The sequence below is a fragment of the Trachemys scripta genome, chromosome 11 (assembly GCF_013100865.1).
Source record: "Trachemys scripta elegans isolate TJP31775 chromosome 11, CAS_Tse_1.0, whole genome shotgun sequence".
Lineage (NCBI taxonomy): Eukaryota > Metazoa > Chordata > Testudines > Emydidae > Trachemys > Trachemys scripta.
The window spans coordinates 22,556,250-22,564,924 of record NC_048308.1 but is presented as its reverse complement, the minus strand read 5'-3'; positions in this window follow the sequence as shown (position 1 = coordinate 22,564,924).

Below are 8,675 nucleotides of genomic sequence, written 5' to 3'. Positions count from 1 at the left end.
GCAGAGGAAACTTTTGTCCTTTATTTTTAATTGCAGTGGCTTCCTTACCAATTTTGCTAAATTAAATGTGTTTTAAAACATCTCTGTATTTGAAACCTAATTATCCCAATCTCTGGATGAAGTATAGCTAACAATACAAACCCCATTTATGTAATTTATTTGCAAAGGAAAATAAGTGGGATGCAGTTCTACTAATGATATACATGTTTGCAATTCCATCCCCTTTTCTCCCCCACCCCCAACAACAACTCAGGGAAGCTGCATCTTTTAAAAACAAATCCTTTAAAAGCATCTATGTTGTGGCATTTGTTACATCTCCATATTGCTCTTAGAGTGAGATAAACTCTGCATAATGTCATGTTCTTTCTAAGTAGCATGTAGAGCTTTTGTTTTGTGTTTTTTTTTTTCTTTATAGCCAGTCATGAATGAGGATTATGGCCTGTCACCCACAATAAGTCATGAATGAAGATCATGGCCAGTAATTGTAATGTGCAAAATAAAAAAGAGTGAGCGATGTAGAGTTGAGATACATTAATAGTGGAACCACCATTTAAGATACCCCAGCAGAGTGAAGTTTAATCTTTTTTAGACCACCTAGTCCTGAGAACTTCAATTCTTTTATTGCTGAACAAACTGTTATTGGCTCCTTGGAATTTATCAATCAATTCTTGAAGTTGTGGCCATTCAGATTATATTAGGTTTTCTCCCAGGAAAGCAAATTAATTCCAGTTAGAGTTCCCATTGGTTTCAAAATAAGAAAATAAAAGGCAGCAGAAGGAAAACAGAAAGGCCACTGGGTAATAGATTAGCAAGCAAACCTAGTGCCTTCTCCTGCAGGAGTCCATCTCCCCCAGTCTGGGATTTTCCAGAAAGCTTTTATCTGGATCTAAGAAAAGTAACTGCACTGAATAGTCTTGAAAATGGAATGTGTTAAAAAAAAAAGTCACTGAAAAAAATGCTAAATATTTTATATTATTTCTCATTTATTTTTAAATAGATTTGATGGTAAGGTGCCTTGAAGCTCAGTTCGAGTAGATTCTTTCTCATTGTGATTTAATCTGGGGATACAGGTGGTCAAACAAAATACAAACTCATTCAGGAATTCTGATACAAATAAATGTGGGAAGTCTGCTGTGTTATTGTCTGTGGGGTTATGTTATTTGCTGTTGGCAAGTATTGAGATGTCCACTGACTGGTTAGGTGAGGAAAATGTTTGTGAATCCATTAAATTTTAGCCCAAGCGTTCTAATATTTGTATGTGGAAGAGCTTTATTTGTTCTTTATTCAGTCTTCACCTTTGGCTATTCTCCCATTTTTAAAGGTGTCAGTTATCCAATAAGGAAGTGGAAACACTACCCATGTGTTTTCAGTGACAAATCAAGCTTTGCAAACAATGAATAGTAGAAATGATCAGTGTGTGAACAAATCTGACATTTGTTTGCATAAAATCTTCAGTAATTTATTTTAAAATAACATATATTCTTAGAAATCAGGATTAGTGTGTGAACAATTCAGAAACTGGAAAAGGCTAAATTTGTCAGATAATTTATTTGCAATGAATAACTCAAACAGTTCTATGTTGGAACATCAAATACAAAAATAATTCTTAGCCATTTTGATATTGTACCTTCCAACACAACTGGCTATCATCCACCCTGGTTACTAAAGTTACTTTACATCATTCTTAACAGAACTCTATTATGATATTTTAATGCTAATATATCACAGTTCTTCATACTATCACTTGAAAAATTTGAAGCTGAATTTTGTTTCTTTGCCAAATGTTTTACATGTTATTTTGTTAGTATTAGGCTCTTTCTGTATATTTGTCTTGCATTGATTTAATTACAAAAGAATTTGAAAGTGCAATATTTGTAAAAAAAATAACATTCACAAATTTTCATGGATTTGGCAAATAGATATCAAGAAAATAAGTAGGTCAAATCTGAGGTCTGCCAATTTTGACAGCGTCCCTTGAAGGTCATAAAAAGTAAGGAAGAGAAAATATAAACATCTAATATATGTGACATCAATAATAATGACACCCAGAGTACAACATTAAAAATAGTTTGCCTATTAGCTAGCTTGCATTTATTTATGCAGTACTGAGAAGAGCTGAATTTCAACGTATCCTCTCAGGTTTACAGACATTTAAGCACATTATTAGGAGCTGTGATTATTTGGCACACCAACACTCAGGTATCACCCAACTTCATTACTATCTGATTAATTAACCTGTTTAAAGTGTGAAAGTTGGCACCTTGTCATTAGAATCCATGGGAATAACTAATGAGAAACTATGAAATAATTTGTTCCTCAATTAAAAAACCCGAAAGAAGAGGTTTTATCTCATTATTCTTGTTTCCTGTTATCACCTATACAAAGCCAAGAAGATTTTGTACAACTTACTGTCTACAGAAAATAGGCTAAGTAACATCTCAGGAAACACTTCACAGATCTTTAATAAAATGTGGTGTTATCCAACACCAATAGGCAAGCCAAGAAGGTTTCTGGGACAATATATTCAGTATGCAGGAAGAATTTGAATACTAGTCCTTTCATTTAATAGGGGTTATTTGTTGTTCATTTTTAGAATAACAAAAGTTCGAAGATACAAAGAGAGCTGATCGAATTATTCAGTGTGAATAAATTATCTGACAAGTTTGGGCCTTCTTTTTAGTTAGTGATTTATGTGAAATAGGTAATATTTTTTTACAAATGTATTCTTTATTTTAACTGTTTTACTAATAATTTTGGAAACAAATAATAGCCTATAGATTGTTCATGAATGGGTTGCATTTTTTGGTCATTCATTCTTTACTATTCATGTATTTCTCATTATGAGGAATTTTAAAATTAATGTGCAGATAAAATCAGTCGGATGGAGCTATCTACAGAAATGAGTAAAGAATAATTCATGAGGACACAAACACAATCTTTGTTTGAGTTTTGACCAGTGAGTTTGTTGGGTTCTGGAAGTATTGAAGCATTTTGGGCCATTACCAGTCCATCCTGGTTCATTAAGGTCATTTGAACTATTATTGCTGGTTAAGATAGAATGCCGAGGGCACTTAAGGAGATAAACTTACCAATAACACACCTTTAATAAATCTCTAATTTTTAAGAAGGTGTTGGTGATCCAGCTGTGATATATCTGAAGACTTAAATATCCTTGAACCTAATTGATCTGGTTGAAGACATGGAATGGGACAGAAATTACATTGGTGGGACTAGTCAGTATTCTCCTCCTATCAGTGGACCAGGAAAATATATCAATGCTGTTTCATTTAGGTTTGTTACCAGCCTCTGATACCGTTGACCATGAAACGTTGACATGTCTGTGGTCCCTAATGGGGTGAATAAAGTTGCATTGAAGTGAATCAAGGCCTTTTAATACTACAGTGTGTAGAGAGGAATTATGGGCAGTTGCTCATCTGCAGTGAGGGGCTCGTACTGTGGTGTGCCAGCAACGCCATTGTGTTACCTGTGTTGTTTAATATGCATATGAAACCCTTATCATGTCGTTGGATGCCCTGTTTACAGTAAGTAGATACCCAGCTTATGTCTCCATTTCATCTGATCCAACAGTGGTCAATACCAGGTGCCCCAGAGGGAATGAACCTAACAGGCAATGATCAAGTGATCTCTCTCCTGCCATCCATCTCCATCCTCTGAGAAACAGAGGCTAGGGAAACCATTCCTTACCCATCCTGGCTAATAGCCATTAATGGACTTAACCTCCATGAATTTATCTAGTTCTCTTTTAAACCCTGTTATAGACCTAGCCTTCACGACCTCCTCAGGCAAGGAGTTCCATAAGTTGACTATGCACTGTGTGAAGAAGGACTTCCTTTTATTTGGTTTAAACCTGCTGCCCATTAATTTCATTTGGTGCCCCCTAGTTCTTATATTATGGGAACAAGTAAATAATTTTTCCTTATTCACTTTCTCCATACCACTCATGATTTTATATGCCTCTATCATATCCCCCCTTAGTCTCCTCTTTTCCAAACTGAAAAATCCTAGCCTCTTTAATCTCTCCTCATATGGGACCCGTTCCAAACCCCTAATAATTTTAGTTGCCCTTTTCTGAACTTTTTCTAGTGCCAGTATATCTTTTTTGAGATGAGGAGACCACATCTGTATGCAGTATTCAAGATGTGGGCGTACCATGGATTTATATAAGGGCAAAAAGATATTCTCCATCTTATTCGCTATCCCTTTTTTAATGATTCCTAACATCTTGTTTGCTTTTTTGACAGCTGCTGCACACTGCGTGGACATCTTCAGAGAACTATCCACGATGACTCCAAGATCTCTTTCCTGATTAGTTGTAGCTAAATTTGCCCCCATCATAGTGTATGTATAGTTGGGGTTATTTTTTCCAATGTGCATTACTTTACATTTATCCACATTAAATTTCATTTGCCATTTTGTTGCCCAATCACCTAGTTTTGTGAGATCTTTTTGAAGCTCTTCACAGTTTGCTTTGGTCTTAACTATCTTGAGCAGTTTAGTATCATCTGCAAACTTTGCCACCTCACTGTTTACCTCTTTCTCCAGATCATTTATGAATAAGTTGAATAGGATTGGTCCTAGGACTGACCCTCGGGGAACACCACTAGTTACCCCTCTCCATTCTGAAAATTTACCATTTATTCCTACCCTTTGTTCCCTTTAAACCAGTTCTCAATCCATGAAAGGATCTTCCCTCTTATCCCATGACAACTTAATTTACGTAAGAGCCTTTGGTGGGGGACCGTGTCAAAGGCTTTCCGGAAATCTAAGTACACTATGTCCACTGGATCCCCCTTGTCCACAGGTTTGTTGACCCCTTCAAAGAACTCTAATAGATTAGTAAGACATGATTTCCCTTTACAGAAACCATGTTGACTTTTCCCCAACAAGTTATGTTCTTCTATGTGTCTGACAATCAGGGGCGGCTCTATGTATTTTGCCACCCCAAGCACAGCAGCCAGGCGGCTTTCGGCGGCATGCCTGCGGGAGGTCCGCTGGTAATGCGGATTCGGCAGCATGCCTGCGGGAGGTCTGCCGGTCCCGCGCCTTCGGCGTACCCACCGCCGAATTGCGGCCGAAACCGCAGGACCGGCAGACCTCCCACAGGCATGCCGCCAAAGGGAGCCTGACTGCTGCCCTCACGGCAACCGGCAGGCCGCCCTCCGGGGCTTGCCGCCCCAGGCACGCACTTGCTGCGCTGGTGCCTGGAGCCGCCCCTGCTGACAATTTTATTCTTTACTATTGTTTCAACTAATTTGCCCGGAACTGATGTTAGACTTGCTGATCTGTAATTGCCGGGATGACCTCTAGAGCCCTTTTAAAATATTGGTGTTACATTAGCTATCTTCCAGTCATTGGGTACAGAAGCTGATTTAAAGGACAAACCAGATTCTTTCAGAACTCTTGGGTGAATGCCATCTGGTCCTGGTGACTTGTTACTGTTAAGTTTATCAATTAATTGCAAAACCTCCTCTAGTGACACTTCAATCTGCGACAATTCCTCAGATTTGTCACCTACAAAGGACGGCTCAGGTTTGGGAATCTCCCTAACATCCTCAGCCGTGAAGACTGAAGCAAAGAATTCATTTAGTTTCTCCGCAATGACTTTGTCATCTTTAAAGTGCTCCTTTTGCATCTCGATTGCCCAGGGCCCCACTGGTTGTTTAGCAGGCTTCCTGCTTCTGACTTACTTAAAAAACATTTTGTTATTACCTTCTGAGTTTTTGGCTAGCTGTTCTTCAAACTCCTTTTTGGCATTTCTTGTTACATTTTTACACTTAATTTGGCAGTGTTTATGCTCCTTTCTATTTACCTCACTAAGATTTGACTTCCACTTTTTAAAAGATGCCTTTTTATCTCTCACTGCTTCTTTTACATGGTTGTTAAGCCACGGTGGCTCTTTTATAATTCTTTTACTGTGTTTTTTAATTTTGGGTATACATTTAAATTGGGTCTCTATTATGGTGCTTTGAAAAGTGTCCATGCAGCTTGCAGAGATTTCACTCTAGTCACTGTACCTTTTAATTTCTGTTTTACTAACCTCCTCATTTTTGCATAGTTCCCCTTTCTGAAATTAAATGCCACAGTGTTGGGCTGTTGAGGTATTCTTCCCACCACAGGAATGTTAATTGTTGTTTTATTATGGTCACTATTTCCAAGCAGTCCTGTTATAGTTACCTTTTGGACCAGATCCTGCGCTCCACTCAGGACTAAATCAAGAATTGCCTCTCCCCTTGTGGGTTCCTGTACCAGCTGCTCCAAGAAGCAGTCATTTAAAGTATCGAGAAAATTTGGTCTCTGCATTTCGTCCTGAGGTGACATGTACCCAGTCAATATGGGGATAATTGAAATCCCCCACTATTATGGAGATTGGGACTTGGATGAGGATTAACGGGTAAAGGTTGAATCCAGATAAGACTGTAATAAAGTTATTAATAGTAATAAGATTGTAATAAATATAGTAAACTAGGGACACAACTGTAAGAATTGGTGATAGTTGTATCAGTACCCATGATTGAGAGTGTACAATTACAAATAGTGACACAGATTCACAATTCAGGTGACTTACTGGAGCTAGTGAATGCATAAAATAATAATAAAATAAGAATTCAGACTGGTGTATATATGAAAAAAATCTTAAAGTACACATATTTAAGGTTTTTTCATCATTGAGAGAAGTTACTGTTGTCTGAATCTGATTGCTTCAGGATAGCTGAACTCGTATGACTTACACAATTTTTCTGACATTTTAAACAGAAGGTTTCCCTTGGATGGAGCCATTTGTTCCAGAGTAATCAGTTCAAAGACAGAAATTAACAGGAAGATGGTTTCTGTAACAGACCATTTCCCTGGAATAAAGAACACTTCCAAAAACACATTGAACATATCTAGCAGGTGCTCATTAATAAGGAGGTATCAGAATTCCATCCCAAATTTGTCTGAAAAATTATAAATTCTTAATAACGTCAGCAACTTCCTGGATAATAACAATTATACCAGCCTGGTAAACTCCTACTCATTTAACTGCCTTAAACGAGGTTGGGTTTTGTTTTTTTTTTTTTTTTTTTGGGGGGGGGGGGGACAGACATGGAAATAAAATACAATTAATTCTTTCATAATTATCATCATCATGGTTAGGGGCAGGCATGATTTTGTGCCTGGGCTGGTAAATTCTTATGATAATTTTTCAAGGCAGAATTATAATGTATAATAAGTGTGTAGTTCTTGTCAAAAAAGGGGATTTCTAATGAATTAAAGGAAGAGGGTGAAATTCTAGCAAACCATATATCATATCTTGATTTCAATGGCAACCTTTAATATGAAATAATCTATTGTGAAAAATAACATCTCAGATCCTGAGAATACTGCTCTATCTGTTTTACAAGTACCACAGTTGTTTAACCCTAATCTTCAGATTTATAAGGTGCACTTTTCTATATAAATTTGAAAGAGACATTAGCATCTGTTTCAGAGTAGCAGCCGTGTTAGTCTGTATCCGCAAAAAGAACAGGAGTACTTGTGGCACCTTAGAGACTAACAAATTTATTAGAGCATAAGCTTTCGTGGACTACAGCCCACTTCTTCGGTATGCATCCGAAGAAGTGGGCTGTAGTCCACGAAAGCTTATGCTCTAATAAATTTGTTAGTCTCTAAGGTGCCACAAGTACTCCTGTTCTATTAGAATCTGTATTCAGGGATCTGTTTTCAAAGAGTGAGCCACTCCTGTAATTCAGGAAAATTCTGGAATGCCATCAAGATGATGGTGATATGCTCCAATCCCACTATTTTATCAAGAAAGTAAACCTGGTACAATGTTAACAATTCAGATAAAGAGATAATGACGAGGAGCATAGACTACCTTTAATTACAGCTCAGTTTGCCAGCAAGGATAATAATAAAACCTTTCTCTTAGAATAGTAAATTTCTTCTGCATAGTGATCATTCATTGGTATAATCTCTTTTTCTCTACAGAATTGTAGAAGACTGTAGGCTATTGCCCCTCAGGAAAGCCTTATAGCTGCTTCACAACACACAATATGGTTGTCTGCCTGAAAGGTATTATTATTAGAAAAAAAGTCCAATTGCATTAATAGATATTTTTAAACTGATTGTCATTAAAGAACTTAGAGTAAATCTCTAAGAACAGCATATAGTTCTGGAAAGCAAGGTTCAGTGTTGATAAACATGATGTGAATTATGACTATTATCCAGATTCTTGGAATAAACCTTGTTTCCGAAGGACTGAAAATGTATCCCTCATTGACTAGGTCATTGAAATTAAGTAATTAATGCATAGTACACTTCCAGTATGAATTTTCAGAGAAATAATCATTTGTGTTAAAATCGGTAAAACTTTTAGAATTTATATATATTTTCATGAATAAGTGTTGATCACATGAATACTCAAGGAATAATATAATCCAATGAACAAAAGCAGAGCAAACTCGCCATTTTTCTTAAAAAGAAAAAAAATAGTGAATGTATTAAGTTATTTAGTTTTTTTCTCCCAAGATTTTAGTGACTTGTTTTTCTTTATTTCCGTATGATGTAAAAGCACGGAATAAATATTTACTGGTAGTGTGTTATTCAGCCAGTAGATGTCTCTCTAGAATTCCAAGCACAAGTGTGGCTCCTGCTAAACGTAGGAAACAAAACCG